Source organism: Gadus morhua, chromosome 11, assembly GCF_902167405.1.
Source record: "Gadus morhua chromosome 11, gadMor3.0, whole genome shotgun sequence".
NCBI lineage: Eukaryota > Metazoa > Chordata > Actinopteri > Gadiformes > Gadidae > Gadus > Gadus morhua.
Genome location: NC_044058.1, coordinates 3174140 through 3192704, shown reverse-complemented (window position 1 = coordinate 3192704; position 18565 = coordinate 3174140).

Genomic DNA, 18565 nt, shown 5'->3' with positions numbered 1-18565 from the left:
GGATAGGAACGAAGATTGACCGGTTGATCGAGAGCTTTGCCTTGCGGCTCAGCTCTCTTTTCGTAACAACGGTGCGGTAAAGCGAACGCAATACCGCCCCCGCTGCTCCGATTCTCCGGCCAATCTCACGCTCCATAGTTCCCTCACTCGCGAACAAGACCCCGAGGTACTTGAACTCCTTCACTTGGGCAAACTAAACACGTAACGCATAATACAATCAATGGCAACCAATGTCTATTACCGCGGGGACACATGCATATTAGGATAGCATACAATACTGATAAGAAACAATGTTTATAATGTATTGCGTATATCATTAAATAGAACCACAGTTACCGCATATCATATGTTATAGCCTATCATACGTTTTCTTTGCCGACATTTATTTGAGGACTCAGTATTTCTGAAGTTGTGGAAGAAACCCCCTTATTCCATATGTGAATTAGGCCATATTATTTGGCAATAAACTAAGCCATTTGCAGTTTGAAATTCATGTGCATCTGTCTCATCGGAGACTGCAGACGCGCTGTCTAAATATCAACTCGTCCGATTCAAATGCGCTCATGGCTCTTAAAGGGGATGGGAGCTGGCACTCTCATTGGTTTGTTGCACGTTACGCCCAAACCACACCTACGGGTAATTAGGCTGGTTCAGACCAACCCTTTTGACACTTGCGCCGCGGCGCAAGCGTCATTTATCCGCCTGTAAAATAGCGATAGCGCCGTAGAACCGCCCACAAAGCTACTTGCGCTTTGCGCTTTCCCACTTGCGTTTCAGACCGTTAAAATAGGGCCCCTAGTCTGTACCTTCAAACGCTCTCTTCCACACACTCCCTTATTCATATTGATTGAAGAAGGAGGCTAAACCCCTTCCTATTGTCAGTTAAATTGAAGTTCTGTCAGTTAAATTGAAGTTCTTATTGTTCTTTCTTCCCCTTGCTCCCTCCCACCCCAAACACCTGGTCATGCGTCGGGACCAGAATGTAAATTTAGTATATTTGTTTGTATATTTGAGGGTCTGTGTGTGTCTGGGTGCTGAAATACAGGGAGCCAGTCCCTAGTTGATATTGGCAGAACACGCAAAATTTGTGTAGGTTGTAATCAACGTTTTTTTTGATTCACCAACATTAATAGTTTAAACGATCTATAAATGTTTGCATTTGTACTAAATTTGTTCTCTTTTCTCGTCAGGCCTTTGCAACCCGATCAGTGATGGATGCCCGGCATTCATCATTTTAATTGTTTACATCACTACAAATATTCTCTTTTCTCTTCAGGAAGTGGCAACACAAGCACTCCAGTTGCCCAACACTCATCATTTTACTTCTGTGCATTGATCTTAATTCTAAGATCAATGCACGCGAGTAACGCGCCTAACCTGACGCTTGATCATTGTGTGGTGGTTCAACGCTTCCAACGCGTCAACGCGCCAACGCAGCTAGATGAGTCCATGTCCATGCAAGTGAACGGAGCGTTCCCTCTTCGTCATAACTATCAAACCAAACATCCTTCACATTCACCGAGTGAACATTATGAAAGTAAAATGCACGTTTCTCGCTAAAAATGTTTCCATAAACGCATTTAATGGCGTAACTATGTTACTATTTCCACCCAGAGTAAAGATAGTTGTCGGCCGTGGCTGCGCTGGAGTCCGAGGTAGGAAACCCAAACGCCGCCGTGTTTGGGTGATAGAGCTTAGATCGGGTTTGATTAAATAATCTCTGATATAAATAACAATAATCGGGTTGAATAACTTCACATGGTGTGTCTGGTGTGTTTCCAGCATTCGTAGTGTTGATCAGCAGAGAAATAGTCCGCCAAGACGTTGAGGTTGCTTAGCATCCAGAGACTCTGTCCATGCAAGTGAACGGAGCGTTCCCTCTCCGTCATAACTATCAAACCAAACATCCTTCACATTCACCGAGCGAACATTATGAAAGTAAAATGCACATTTCTCGCTAAAAATGTTTCCATAAACGCATTTAATAGCGTAACTATGTTACTATTTCCACCCAGAATAAAGAAAGATGTCGGCCGTATGCTTCTGTCCAAGCTCACTACTCTCTGCCAGTGACGTCGGGTCAAGCTCCACGCTGATTGGCTATCGCGGCTAAGCGCCACGCGTTGGAGCGTTGAAAGTTCACATTTCTGAACTCCAGGCGTTGGTGCGTTGGGCGCGTTACTGCGTTTACGTGCGTAATTACGTGCGTCTGACGCGCCTAAAGGCCTCTACATACCTCCGGATACGGACAGTTTCGTCCGGTCCCGGAGGTGTTTCGTGGGAACAATAACAATAAACTATAAAATAAAAATGTCAGGTATATAGTATAATATAAGTATATACAAATACAATATATATATATTGTAGCGGGCCAGTGGGTGTGGGGTTTCCACGCCACCAAGTCAAATGATACACACACACCGAGAGCAGTTCAATAAGGTGGTTTATTCAGAATAGACGAATAAATGTCACCAGGGTGGGGAAAAGGGTAATCCAGAGTCCGTAGTCTGTAGTCCGTAGTCCAGGGGTCGTCGCCGGGAGAGTTCTCACACAAAGCGGTCGGTACACAAATAATCTGTAAATGTTCAGGTTTCCTGCTCTCTTTGGCCACACACAGTTCGCAGAGGCTCACGCAGAGGCACTCCATAGTAGGCCCCCTCCATGTGGTTGCATGCTCCCTTTTATCCCCAAGCACTCCTGCCTAATGCACCTCAGGCTTGCATCGTTAAGGGAGGCAGTCCTTGTAAAGCTTGGGGGTGGAGCCAGCATGCTGCCACATACCTCCCCTCAATCACCACCCCTCCCTGGCGTCTGCCACACACCCTCCCCCTCAGCTCCGACCGGGAGGGAGGGGCGGTCCAGCTCCCCAGAGCATCCCTCCTGGACAGGGCATCCGCATTCCCATGGGCTGCCCCGGACCTGTGAACAACCGAGAAGGCAAAAGGTTGTAATGATAGGAACCAGCGGGTGACCCTGGCGTTACTGTCCTTATTCCTCGACATCCAAACCAGTGGTGCATGATCTGTGACCAGGGTGAAGTGGCGCCCCAACAGGTAGTACTTCAGGGTTTTGCAGGGCCCACTTGATGGCCAGACATTCCTTCTCCACCGTGGAGTATTTTTGTTCCCTCGGCAACAACTTCCGGCTGATAAAAATAATCTGGTGTTCCTCACCTTCATGTAATTGTGACAACACTGCCCCCACCCCTGTTTCCGACGCATCCGTCTGCACCACCATTGGCTTGGTGAAGTCCGGGGTTACCAGCACGGGTCCTGAACACAGTGCGGTCTTCAGGTCCTGAAAGGCTTTCTCCGTCTCCTCGGTCCATGTGACTTGGGCGGGCAGCCGGGCCCTGGTCAGATCTGTCAGAGGGCTGGCTACGGATGCAAAGTGGGGAATAAACCTCCGATAGTAGCTGGTAAGCCCCACAAACGTGCGTACCTGTTTCTTGGTCAGGGGCCGTGGCCAGTCCTGTATCGCCTCCACCTTCTTCATCTGGGGTTTCACACACCCCCTCCCAATGGTGTAGCCCAGGTACTCCGCCTCCTGCAGACCGAGCTGGCACTTCTTTGGGTTAGCCGTCAGCCCCGCCTCCCGTAAGGCCTGCAACACTGCGCTCACCTGCTTCACGTGAGTGTCCCACTCACTCCCATGGATGACTATATCGTCAATATAGGCGGCCGCGTACCCCCGATGGGGACGGAGTACCCGGTCCATCAACCTCTGGAAGGTGGGCGGGGCCCCGTGCAACCCGAAGGGTAGCTTCCTGTAGTGGAACAGCCCGTCAGGAGTGGCAAAAGCGGTTTTCTCCCGCGCCTCGGGAGCTAAGGGTACCTGCCAATAACCCTTTGTCAGGTCGAGCGTGCTGATATACCGGGCTGTCCCTAGCCGTTCTATGAGTTCAACTATACGGGACATGGGGTAGGCGTCAAATTTAGATATCTCATTTAGCTTCCTAAAGTCGTTGCAGAAGCGTATGGTTCCATCGGGTTTCGGCACCAACACTATGGGGCTGCACCACTCACTGTTTGACACCTCAATGACTCCCGCTTCCAACATAGTCTTTATCTCGGTCCTGACGGCCTCTCTCCTGGCCTCCGGTATGCGGTAGGGTCTCAATTTCACCTTTTTCCCGGGCTCAGTGATGATGTGGTGCTGTACCAGATTGGTGTGGCCCGGTTCACTGGAGAACACATCCTGGTTCTGGTCGACCAACTCCATGAGCTCCTGCCTCTGTGCCGGGCTCAGCTGTTCCCCTAGGGGCACCTTGGCAGGCCCGGTTTGACTGGTAGCCTTTGGAGGAACAGAGCAGAGTACATCCCGTGCATTCCATTTCTTTAACAGGTTTACATGGTAAATTTGAGTCGGCCTCCTTCGTCCCGGCTGTCGGACTCTATAATTCACCTCCCCTACCTTTTGAAGTACTTCGTATGGCCCGTTCCACCGGGCCAGAAACTTACACTCTGTTGTGGGGACAAGTACCAGCACTTTATCTCCGGGCTGGAAGTCTCGCTGTTGTAGACCCGTGCTTGGGCAACCAGGGCCTCCTGCATGTGTTCCCGCACCAGGGGCCACAGGGTGGCCATCCGGTCCCTCATGTCTCCCACGTGTTCCACCATGGTTCGATGGGGCGACGGTTGCTGTTCCCAGGCTTCCTTCGCTATGTCCAGCAGCCCCCGGGGTCGTCTCCCATAGAGGAGTTCAAATGGAGAGTGGCCGGTCGACGATTGGGGCACTTCTCTGATCGAGAACATGAGAAAGGGAAGCAGCTGGTCCCAATTCCGTCCGTCCGCCTCCATCACCTTCTTCAGCATCTGCTTCAGGGTGCGGTTGAACCTTTCCACTAGTCCATCGGTCTGCGGGTGATAAACTGAGGTGCGCAATTGTTTTATTTGCATTAATTTGCAGAGGTCTTTCATGATTCGTGACATGAACGGGGTTCCCTGGTCTGTCAAGATCTCCTCGGGAATGCCCACCCGGGAGAACATCAGGACCAACTCACGTGCAATCCCTTTTGAGGCCATGGTGCGCAGTGGAATGGCTTCGGGGTACCTAGTGGCATAATCCAGTATCACCAGGATGTACTGGTGCCCCCGGCTGCTCTTGGGTAGTGGTCCCACCAGGTCCATGGCAATCCTGCTGAAAGGAACTGAAATAATCGGTAGGGGAATTAGTGGGCCACGGAAATGTGGTTTTGGTGCCACCTGTTGGCACTCCGGGCAACTGCGGCAGTAATACTCCACTGCCCTCTTCACCCCCGGCCAGTGGAATCTTGCCTTGATCCGGTCCAGGGTCTTCTCCACCCCTAGATGAGCCCCAAGAAGGTGGGAGTGTGCCAGCTGCAGGACTGATTGAACAAAGGGACGGGGCACCAACAACAACTCCACACATTCATCCTTCCTCTTTATGACCTGATACAACAACTTGTTCTTGATGGCAAAATGAGGGTATGTGATCAGACCTACCCCCTCGATGGCCTTCCCGTCCACCACGGTCACCTGCTGGAGAGCACTCGTCAGGTTGGGATCCTCCAGTTGGGCTGTTCCGAACCGTCCCGATAATGAGGCAGGCTCTGGCGTTGCCTCATGGTCCATCGGGAACAAGTTGTCCATACTCGCCTCCCCTGCCTCCTGTCCTGTGTCCCCTGCGTCACTTCCCGATAGAGGTTCAGTTGACCCCTGTGGGTCCACCTCGTGTAGGCCACACATCCGGACCTCCCTCTTATCGGCCCTCGCCCTTCTCCGGTGTCCTCTTTCCTTTAGGTTCCCCCGCTCTCCCCCCTCTCCGGCCAAACTGGCCCACAGTTGGCTGAAGAGTGGGGAGTCCCTCCCAATAAGAACCGGCACTGGCAGGTTTGGGACGACTCCCACTGGTCCTGTGTATTGCCCCTTTGTGGTCTGTAGGTGAAGGAGGATAGTGGGGTAGTTCTTAGTCTCCCCGTGTATGCATGTTACTGCCACAGTGTCCCTCAAGCTCGGGGACCGGGCGAAGTCCGGTCGGATCAGGGTCACCATACTCCCAGAATCCAACATAGCTGTCGTGTCCCTTCCGTTGGCCTTCACCGGAGTGACTGGGGAAGGACCACTTTCCTCACCCCAGCAAACCGTCAGCAATCTGCAGGGACGCCCGGTTGTTAACTCACCAGCTGATGCCGACGGCATCGAGACATCACGACTCGGACAGGTCCATGCGATGTGTCCAGGCTCGCCACACTCGTAGCACTTTCTGCTGTCTGGGTTCAGGAAGGGCCGACGTCTCGGGGGGCTGGCTCTTGGCGTCTCCCTGGCCGGGATCCTGCCGTGGTCCTCTGTCCTTATCCGCTCCCGCTCCTGCTCCTTTGGGCGAGGATTGGGTTCACCCCTCAGTGGACGTCCACTGCGTAGGACTTCCACAGCCGCCTGGTGACCTTCCACCAACTCCACCAACTGATCTGCGCTCTGCGGGTTAGCTTGGCCGGCTAACTTTTTAGCCTTGTATGGGAGGGACCGCAAGAATTTGTCCATGACCACCTTCTCTGTGGCGGTAAGCGTCAGTGGGGCAGCCGTCAGCCAGCCTTTGGCCAACCTAATTAGATCGTGCATTTGTGAGCGCGGCGACGCCGTTGCATCATAAGTCCAATCATGAAACCTTTGTGACCTACTTATCAATGTGTATCCATACCGGCGTAGTATTTCCTTCTTCAGCCCTTCGTAGTTAGACGCCTGCTCGTCCGTCAGGTCCTGATACGCCTTCTGTGCTGTGCCCGACAGGAACGGTGCGAGTAGGCTGGCCCATTGTGCTGGATCCCAATTCTCCCAAACCGCCGTCCTCTCAAAGGTATTGAGGTATGCCTCTATATCATCAGTCTCTGTCTGCTTTAAAAGAAACCTGCTGGGGGCAGGACGGGAAGCTGTAGCGCCTGCAGCCACGCCGCCATGTCCGGCTGCTAGCGCTCCCACCAGCTCCCGGGTCGTAGCCTGATGCGCCATGCTCACTTCCACTAGCTGTTTCATCAACGCTTCCATCATTGTCCCTGTGTTGGTCTATCTATTTGACTTGGTTTTGGCTACAAGCACGCATTCTCCACCACGTGTAGCGGGCCAGTGGGTGTGGGGTTTCCACGCCACCAAGTCAAATGATACACACACACCGAGAGCAGTTCAATAAGGTGGTTTATTCAGAATAGACGAATAAATGTCACCAGGGTGGGGAAAAGGGTAATCCAGAGTCCGTAGTCTGTAGTCCGTAGTCCAGGGGTCGTCGCCGGGAGGGTTCTCACACAAAGCGGTCGGTACACAAATAATCTGTAAATGTTCAGGTTTCCTGCTCTCTTTGGCCACACACAGTTCGCAGAGGCTCACGCAGAGGCACTCCATAGTAGGCCCCCTCCATGTGGTTGCATGCTCCCTTTTATCCCCAAGCACTCCTGCCTAATGCACCTCAGGCTTGCATCGTTAAGGGAGGCAGTCCTTGTAAAGCTTGGGGGTGGAGCCAGCATGCTGCCACATACCTCCCCTCAATCACCACCCCTCCCTGGCGTCTGCCACAATATATATATAGATGGATGGATGGATGGATAGATGGATAGATAGATAGGACGAAACACCTCCGGGACCGGACGAAACTGTCCGTATCCGGAGGTATGTAGAGGCCTTAACGCCCCTAACGCGACGCTTCAACGCATGTAACGCGTCTACGCGCCTATACCAATGGTTCCCTATGCAAAAATGCCGAGTTTGGACGCCCCTAACGCGAGTAACGCGGTTGGTGTGGCCGTACCGTAACACTCACAGTCATTATGTTTATCCAGGTTGCTGAGCCCTTCTGTCTATTTTCATGCGTTTTGTGTAACAAGAAAGGAGTGAAATAGACACTGGTTGTGTCATGCACATTGATATTAGAGAACCAGGATGGTTTAAATAGACACAGGGTTCAACTGCTAAAATAATATGTCTAATTAATAAATGGTGCACATGGTTTTAACCGGTGCACAAGTAGGGAGTTAGCTCTACTGCTGTACTTCAATTACAATACATTTTTTTGCGAACATTAAATCTACATGGGTAAAATTCTGCACTAATCAGCTACTACATACGAATAAGCTGAATAACACTGCGTGAGATGTTCAAAGGTCAACTATTGCTTCCATTGGAGCGATTGCAATAGATATAATATCGTACCACCAATATGCATGCATTATCTTGTATTCAATAATTAGGGAAGCCGAATTCCAGAACCGAAAGAGGACCTACCAAAAGAAACCGAACCAGGGGTCTTACATCAAAGCAGATCCCTGTACAAGAGTTACACGGTGATCTTAAGATAGGAATAATTATCTAGACTCCACAACATAAACGGTTAGCCTTTAAATGTCCATAGCATGCATACCGCTCGTCCACAGAAGTCCGGGGAATATCCGGGCCTGGGGATTCTTATTAGAAGAGTTCTGGGATAACCTGCCTCGTAGGAGAGCGGAAGAGTCCCCCCCAATAGAGGACCCTGAGGACAAGCGGTAGAAATGCATAGTTCAACAGACCTGACGAGGTCCGAGTACCAAAATAAAAAAATATATATATTTCCTTACAAATTATGAAAAGAACAGACATTTCAATAAAAGTCTTCACGTAATCTATGGTTAATAATTGGCGATATTTACAAATAAATTAAATAAGTAGGATAAAATGTTATCCATAATTCATCCTAATGTGATTGACAATATACGTGTTACGTTTTTCATGACACAACGGGCTATGTAGACAGTGGATACTCGATTATTACAATATATCACAACCAGTTTAATGGTCAACCAAAATGCACAGCCATAACATAACCCCAAGAGTCCCCGACTGGACCCCGACTAACAACCATACCAACAACAGAAGTGTGTTGCCTAATATTGAAAATGCCGATTTTTTATATTATGATATTTTGTTAATGTTACGAATTTAAGTTTTGTATGTTTGTGTCTTCCCATGTGGTCTTTTCACCCTGTTATTCTGGAGGGTCGTTTAAAATGTAATCCTTTGAGGTTAGTGGTCAATCAGTTCTCACTCTGTTCCTTTGTTATCTTGTGTTGGTTTGGGCCTGTTATCCTTGATCCCCAGGGAAGCGCAGAGACGCAAGTGATAAGGAACGGCCAACCCCATATTTATGACATCTTAAGGAATGATGACTTAAATTACCATATGGTTAACAAAGGCTTTTGGTTTGTTGGGAGGCAGCTGCCCTCAACAACCCATTCTGAGTGTGTAAGAACTCCTGGCCACTCAGCGGACTTCTCTGCGGACCTTTTAGAAAATGAAGGGCCCCGCAGGGAGAAATTCCATCTCAGGCCTCAGATTATTGAATAATATCCTTATTTTATGATCTGTTGATGCATGTTATGATGCATCGTCGTTCGTACTTTTCTTACGAATTTGTATATAAAGATAAAAAATAAAATGAAAATAAGTAAAAATATAAAATAAAAACAAATGGAGGATACATATACCATGTGTGAATGTCCTCTCGTGTGTTTCAGAGCCACCAAGATAATGGAGGTTACTCGACTGTTGCATACACGAGGGGATATTGAAAGCATACAACATATGAAACTATAAGATAATTAGAAAATAGTTCATTATAATTGACTTACAATAACATTTGTTTCAACAGATAACTTCTGAATTTTTCTTTTAGGTTCAGTTTTTGTTTTGTTTTAGAATATGACCCTATATTTAATTCCCAGATGTGCATAATTGTTGTGAGTTCGGATGACTCTTATACTACCTAGTTTAGACAGTTTTAATTGACCTGGCTCAAAATTCCCCCATAGACTTGGTGTCAGACGTTGGATTGTGGCACTCCTTGGGAGCCTCCAAGCCCACGTCGACTGACTGATCGTTCCTGCGTGTTCTGAAAAAAAAACTGTTTTGGAAATAGTAATGGACATGTCCGGGACATGCATAGCTATAAATAAGTAACGATAAAACTAAGTTTTACTTTACTTCTCTTTGCTAAGGCATATGCACGTTTGATGTGGTATGCAAAAGGTAGCGCAATAGGATGTCGTGCAGAGAATAAGGCGTATGCACGTATGATGTGGTATGCGATGTACATAGGAGTGAATCAAAGTGTGGACAACATCAAATGCGAGCAATACGTAGAATAAATGAAGATTAGCTTATCCAATATACATAGTTAGTGTAGGACAATCGGGTAGTATAATGAAGGTAACTGTTGGAACCAGATACGGTTAACACAAAAGTGATATTCAACATGCAAATTTTAACATTGTTATTTCCCTTTTTTCATCTTTTTTGGGATGATTAAGGAATGGACCTTCAACTTGGTTGCACTACACCGTTGTTAGGATTGATTGTCATTTAATGCGCATGGCTGAAGCAATGCGCAAGGAGGGATGTAGTGTGAATATTAAATCAAAGTGGATACCGTAAATCAAACATTTTAAAATAGAACTGTCATGCCAAGGTTGAAATCGGCTCAGAATAAGGAATTGGTCGCTCAAAACAAAAATTTAAAATCTGTAAAAGCACTAAATAGAATTGGTTAGATGAAGGAATACAAATGAGGCATTATCCATTATAATACAAACATATTTGAAACACATACAATTTTCAGGTCCAATGTTTCAAGAAGCAAGATAAGTACCGTGTATCACTCTGACACAGCTAACTTTGCACGTAATGCTTACGGTTAGATTCATGCTTACACTTACATTTCAAGGGTCTCATAATGGACTTCCATTAGAACAATTAAAAATATAATTATAGGAAATATGTTTTTGAACAACTAACTGCTGTACATGAGTCTGTATTTCTACAATAGAAACACAAAGGGCCCTATCTTGCATCCGGCGCAAGTGACTTAGTCACTGGCGCATGTGTCGTTGCTAGTTTACAACTGGCGCAGAGCGTTCTTTTCCCACTAGCGCCACTCGCCGGTAAATTAGGGATTGATCATGCGCCCCAAGGGGCGGTTCGGCGGAAGGAGGAGGCGTGTTCTGGCGCAAACAGTATTTTGCCGTCTCTGAATACCATTGCGCTACTGACCAGGAAATACCTGGTTTAAAGTCAGTGGCGCGTTGTTCAGATGCTATTTTAAGGGCGCATGCATACATGCGCATGCGATGCATACGGATTGCTTGTGCACCTCGCGCATACACTTTGCTTCTCTCATCTACCTAGCCGCACATTCTTGGTAAATTATTTGGGAAAGAACAGCTGATGCAGCGGTAATATGTTGAACTTTTAAATCAATGCATCTGCAAACACCGTACAGCAAACACATATTTTCTTGACACAGACATCGTGTAGGCCTACATGCCCATAACTTTTAGGATTGATGAGTAGGCCTATTTGATCGTGAAAAACATTGTTTTACCGCGAGTGAGTGTTAAAAAGAATGAATGAATGCGGGCGCGCGTGTGTGCTCTGTTTAAACACACGCAAACTAAACACTCTCATCATCATCTCATCTTCGTCCGCTTATCCGGGGTCGGGTCGTGGGGGGAGCAGCTCAAGCAGGGGGCCCCAGACTTCCCTTTCCCGGGCCACATTTACCAGCTCTGACGGGGGGATCCCGAGGCGTTCCCAGGCCAGTGTTGAGATATAATCTCTCCACCTAGTCCTGGGTCTTCCCCGAGGTCTCCTCCCCACTGGACGTGCCTGAAACACCTCCCAAGGAAGGCGCCCAGTGGGCATCGTTACCAGATGCCCGAACCACCTCAGCTGACTCCTTTCTAAGTAAAGGAGCAGCGGCTCTAATCCGAGTTCCTCACGGATGGCTGAGCTTCTCACCCTATCCCTAAGGGAGACGCCAGCCACCCTTCTGAGAAAACTCATCTCGGCCGCTTGTACCCGCGATCTCGTCCTTTCGGTCAACACCCAACCCTCATGACCATAGGTGAGGATAGGAACGAAGATCGACCGGTAGATCGAGAGCTTTGCCTTGCGGCTCAGCTCTCTTTTCGTAACAACGGTGCGGTAAAGCGAACGCAATACCGCCCCCGCTGCTCCGATTCTCCGGCCAATCTCACGCTCCATAGTTCCCTCACTCGCGAACAAGACCCCGAGGTACTTGAACTCCTTCACTTGGGCAAACTAAACACGTAACGCATAATACAATCAATGGCAATGTCTATTACCGCGGGGACACATGCATATTAGGATAGCATACAATACTGATAAGAAACAATGTTTATAATGTATTGCGTATATCATTAAATAGAACCACAGTTACCGCATATCATATGTTATAGCCTATCATACGTTTTCTTTGCCGAAATTTATTTGAGGACTCAGTATTTCTGAAGTTGTGGAAGAAACCCCCTTATTCCATGTGTGAATTAGGCCATATTATTTGGCAATAAACTAAGCCATTTGCAGTTTGAAATTCATGTGCATCTGTCTCATCGGAGACTGCAGACGCGCTGTCAAAATATCAACTCGTCCGATTCAAATGCGCTCATGGCTCTTAAAGGGGATGGGAGCTGGCACTCTCATTGGTTTGTTGCACGTTACGCCCAAACCACACCTACGGGTAATTAGGCTGCTTCAGACCAACCCCCGTTGTATGATTTGTTAAAACTCTTATTCTATTCTAGACTATTCTTATTCTATTCTAGATGCTTGCGCCGCGGCTATTCTATTCTTATTCTATTCTAGACGCTTGCGCCGTGGCGCAAGCGTCATTTATCCGCCTGTAAAATAGCGATAGCGCCGTAGAACCGCCCACAAAGCTACTTGCGCTTTGCGCTTCCCACTTGCGTTTCAGACCGCTAAAATAGGGCCCAAAGTTCCAGAGCCAGATGCAGACACACCCGGAGCCTACAAACTACGTCCGCCGAGCAAGGAGTAACAGTCACATGAGGAAATCAAATAACAGCAGGATTTGAATCGGTTCTGTTTGGGTTGTCCACCATATAAAAAAAATAATATATATATATATATTGTGTCGATAATTTACATGTATCATAATCAGCAACAGTTCGTTCAGTTTACCAGATAAGGTTAAAGGAATAGATAAGGTATGGATATGTTATTGACAGAGCAAGGAGGGGTGTATGCGATGATAGGCACAACATGTTGTACTTTTATCCCCAATAACACAGCTCCGGATGGGTTGGTGACCAGGGCGCTGGCATGATTACAATCCCTCAGGTTCGAATTGGCAGAGAACTCCGGCATTAATGACCCTTTCACAGGATGGATGGAGAATATGTTTTGGAGGTGGAAAGGCATGATCCAGTCAGTGCCCGTCGCGGGAATAATGGCAGTAACCGCGTTAATTGTCGCCGGCTGCCGTTGTATCCCCTGCGCACGAGGGCTACTGCATCGGCTGATCACCACAGCAGTGGGCGCTACAGAAGCGCCAAGTGCCATTCAGCCTTACATGGGGATCAGATATGATCCGGTGAAAGTGGACGATACATCACCTGAGGGGCCCGACCCTATCCACCTGTAATATGAAGAATAGTCAACACCTATACTATTCTAGTGGAAGCACCTGTATATAAGATTATCAATATCCCGGATTTACTTGAATAACACATTTTTAAACAACCATATGTTTGTTATTGTGTAGTGTTGCTTGGTTGCGAGTGCAACCCGTTAATACTGTATCACTGCATTGATAATGGGACTGTTGATTTTCTTTGAGAAAGTTGTTTACAGGTTTCCTGTTGCTGACACGACGACGATTGAACGCCTGAAGGAGGCTCCCATGATGTGAAAGTAACCTCTCTGTGAGCTGAGCCCTTGACAAGGAGGGACGAGCCTTGGGTTCATGAATTACAGGCCCCGATGGCGACAGAAGAAACAATGGCTGCGATTATAACAATGTCCAAAATCACCCACATGCAACAGCGCACCAATACACGAAGATCACCTGAACCACCCATATCCATGCTAGCCTATCAATAATCTTGAATTTTTTAAATTTTTAATATGACTACTAATTTTGTACTCTTTTTTTTTGTACAACTTTTGCAGATGTTGAACATTTTATGACCTTGTTACACATAACCAAAAAGTATTAACTTAAGATTTCTATGGATACTTTTGTTTGTGTGCTGTTTGACCATATGATTGTATGATAACCAGGATATATGTTTATTGTTGTATTGTTTATAATGACTTGTATTACCTATGAGACCCACCAAGGCAAATGCCGTTTCAGTATTATGGAAACACGTTGTGGTTTATCTCCAATATGGATTTTTTTCCACTTCGGTCGGTGGTGTTGATGATTTATTATACTTTGACTATGTTTTTGGTGTGGTAAATTGGGTTCATGACTTAAAATCTTATATGGTCATCTCAGCTGACCAAGGAGGGATTGTTACGTATTTTAAGTACATAAGCTGCTCCCACATAGCCAATAGGAAGCAGGATCGAACACACAAGCTGCATTACCCTCACATAGCCATTAGGAAGCAGGATCGAACACACAAGCTGCATTACCCTCACATAGCCACTAGGAAGCAGGATCGAACACTTAAGCTGCAATAACTACTTTAGCCACAGATGGCAGCACCTTTAGACAGGGGCGGAGCCATTGCGTCACCCCGGCCACGCCCACTACATCGGCCACGCCCACTTGATGGCCTCTAGCGGGGGATTCGAGGTGAAGAGGACAGAGATCTTAGGTACACCCGCGGAGAGACATGGGCTTTTGCCTGTGGCTCGAAGTAGCTCACGTTATTTCTCTCACACGTGTTAGACACGCTTCCCCTCCTTTTGCTCCATAGTTACCATACCGAAATACGTTAACAAATCATGTAACTTAAAAAGATATCCGGATTTGACCACTTTCCTTGAAGAACTCTGCAAACACGATAGTGAGCACTTCGTCCCCTCACTGTTTAACAATAAAAACCGCTGTAATATGTCTCCAAACGGTACAACATTAGATCTAGATGGGAGTGGATACCTTCTATCTACAGTCCCATAAAAAACACACTTCTTGCCCCTTGCTCCTTGAATATAATTATTTAATTAAATCTGTTAGCGTTGTCCGCGGCCGTCCATGTACACTAAGGTGACCAGATTTCTGAAATGAAAATCTGGGACATTTTCAATGCGGCGGTGAAAAATCATTACATATTATCATTATGAAATAAAAAATGGGGACAAGTACTTTTTCATGTATTTTAACCAGCTTTTATTACACAAAAGGTCAGAGGCGCCATTAGGGGGCGAAAAGTTAGGACAATTCTGAGGGCCCGTGAATGACGGGCCCTGAAAAAAATATTAGAACATTAGTTATGTTAGCGCTCTGAAAAGCATTTTGCACGCATAAAAACCAGAAATGTTGATATTTCGGATAATTTCAGGAAACAAGTCAAGTTTTTATGCGTGCAAAATGCTTTTCAGAGCTCTAGAATAACTTTTTGACCAACAATGTGTTTTTGACTTGTTTTCCTGAAATTACCCGAAATATCAACATTTCTGGTTTTTATGCGTGCAAAATGCTTTTCAGAGCGCTAGAATCACTTTTTGACCAACAATGTGTTTTTGACCTTACAGTGTTGATTTTGCTCAAAACTAATGTATTCCTCTTCCACATGGTGGAGTATGGCCCTGTAACCCTTTGGTAAGCTTAGTAACACGTTTGCATTGAAATTGACAGAGGTATCAACATTTCTTGTTTTGGTGCGTGCAAAATGCCTTTCAGAGCGCTAGAATCACTTTTTGACCAACAATGTGTTTTTGACCTTACATTGTTGATTTTGCTCAAAACGAATGTATTCCACTTCCAAATGGTGGAGTATGGCCCTATAACCCATTGGTAAGCTTAGTAACCCGTTGGCATTGAAATTGACAGAGATATCAACATTTCTTGTTTTTATGCGTTCAAAACGCTTTTCAGAGCGCTAGATTCACTTTTTGACCAACAATGTGTTTTTGACCTTACATTGTTCATGTTGCTCAAAACTAAAGTATTCCACTTCCAATTGGTGGATTATGGACCTATGACCCTTTGGTAAGCGAAGTAACGCGTTTGCATTGAAATTGACAGAGATACCAACATTTCTTGTATTTATGTGTGCAAAATGCATTTCAGAGCGCTAGAATAACTTTTTGACCAACAATGTGTTTTTGACTTGTTTTTCTGAAATTAACAGAAATATCAACATTTCAGGTTTTTATGTGTGCAAAATGCTTTTCAGAGCGCTAGAATCACTTTTTGACCAACAATGAGTTTTTGACCTTACATTGTTGATTTTGCTTGTTTTGATGCGTGCAAAATGCCTTTCAGAGCGCTAGAATCACTTTTTGACCAACAATGTGTTTTCGACTTGTTTTTCTGAAATGAACAGAAATATAAACATTTCAGGTTTTTATGCGTGCAAAATGCATTTCAGAGCGCTAGAATCCCTTTTTGACCAACAATGTGTTTTTGACTTGTTTTTCTGAAATGAGCAGAAATATCAACATTTCTGGTTTTTATGTGTGCAAAATGCTTTTCAGAGCGCTAGAATCACTTTTTGACCGACAATGTGTTTTTGACCTTGCATGTTGATTTTGCTCAAAACTAATGTATTCCACTTCCAAATAGTGGAGTATGCCCCTATAACCCTTTGGTAAGCTGAGTAACACGTTTGCATTGAAATTGACAGCGATATCAACATTTCTTGTATTTATGTGTGCAAAATGCATTTCAGAGCGCTAGAATGACTTTTCACCAACAATGTGCTTTTGACTTGTTTTTCTAAAATGTACAGAAATATCAACATTTCTGGTTTTTATGTGTGCAAAATGCTTTTCAGAGCGCTAGAATCACTCTTTGACCGACAATGTGTTTTTGACCTTACATTGTTGACTTTGCTCAAAACTAATGTATTCCACTTCCAAATAGTGGAGTATGCCCCTATAACCCTTTGGTAAGCTGAGTTACACGTTTGCATTGAAATTGACAGAGATATCAACATTTCTTGTATTTATGAGTGCAAAATGCATTTCAGGGCGCTAGAATCACTTTTTGACCGACAATGTGATTTTGACCTTACATTGTTGATTTTGCTCAAAACGAATGTAGGCTATCCCACTTCCAGATGGTGGAGTATGGCCCTATAACCCTTTGGTAAGCATAGTAACAAGTTTGCATTGAAATTGACAGAGCTATCAACATTTCTTGTATTTATGAGTGCAAAATGCATTTCAGAGCGCTAGAATCACTTTTTGACCGACAATGTGTTTTTGACCTTACATTGTTGATTTTGCTCAAAACGAATGTAGGCTATTCCACTTCCAGATGGTGGAGTATGGCCCTATAACCCTTTGGTAAGCATAGTAACAAGTTTGCATTGAAATTGACAGAGATATCAACGTTTCTTGTTTTTATGCGTGCAAAATGCATTTCAGAGAGCTAGAATCACTTTTTGACCAACAATGTGTTTTCGACTTGTTTTTCTGAAATGTACAGAAATATCAACATTTCTGGTTTTTATGTGTGCAAAATGCTTTTCAGAGCGCTAGAATCACTTTTTGACTGACAATGTGTTTTTGACCTTACATTGTTGATTTTGCTCAAAACTAATGTAGGCTATTCCACTTCCAGATGGTGGAGTATGGCCCTATAACCCTTTGGTAAGCATAGTAACAAGTTTGCATTGAAATTGACAGAGATATCAACATTTCTTGTTTTTATGCGTGCAAAATGCTTTTCAGAGCGCTAGAATCACTTTTTGACCAACAATGTGTTTTTGACCTTACATTTTTGATTTTGCTCAAAATTAATGTATTCCACTTCCAAATGGTGGAGTATGGCCCTAAAACCCTTTGGTAAGCTGAGTTACACGTTTGCATTGAAATTGACAGAGATATCAACATTTCTTGTATTTATGTGTGCAAAATGCATTTCAGAGCGCTAGAATCACTTTTTGACCAACAATGTGTTTTTGACTTGTTTTTCTGAAATGAACAGAAATATCAACATTTCTGGTTTTTATGCATGCAAAATGCTTTTCAGAGCGCTAGAATAACTTTTTGACCAACATTGTGTTTGTGACTTGTTTTTCTGAAATGAACAGAAATATCAATATTTCGGGGTTTTTATGCGTGCAAAATGCTTTTCAGAGCGCTAGAATCACTTTTTGACCAACAATGTGTTTTTGACTTGTTTTTCTGAACTTAACAGAAATATCAACATTTCTGGTTTCTATGTGTGCAAAATGCTTTTCAGTCACTTTTGACCAACAATGTGTTTTTGACTTGTTTTTCTGAAATGTACAGAAATATCAACATTTCTGGTTTTTATGTGTGCAAAATGCTTTTCAGAGCGCTAGAATCACTTTTTGACCGACAATGTGTTTTTGACCTTACATTGTTGATTTTGCTCAAAACGAATGAAGGCTATTCCACTTCCAGATGGTGGAGTATGCTGCCCCTATAACCCTTTGGTAAGCTGAGTAACACGTTTGCATTGAAATTGACAGCGATATCAACATTTCTTGTATTTATGCGTGCAAAATGCTTTTCAGAGCGCTAGAATCACTTTTTGCGAAAACAGCTTAACTGACTCTTCGCTACTCCTCCCACATTTCTTGCCCAATTGACACCAAACTTTGTACACGACACCTTCA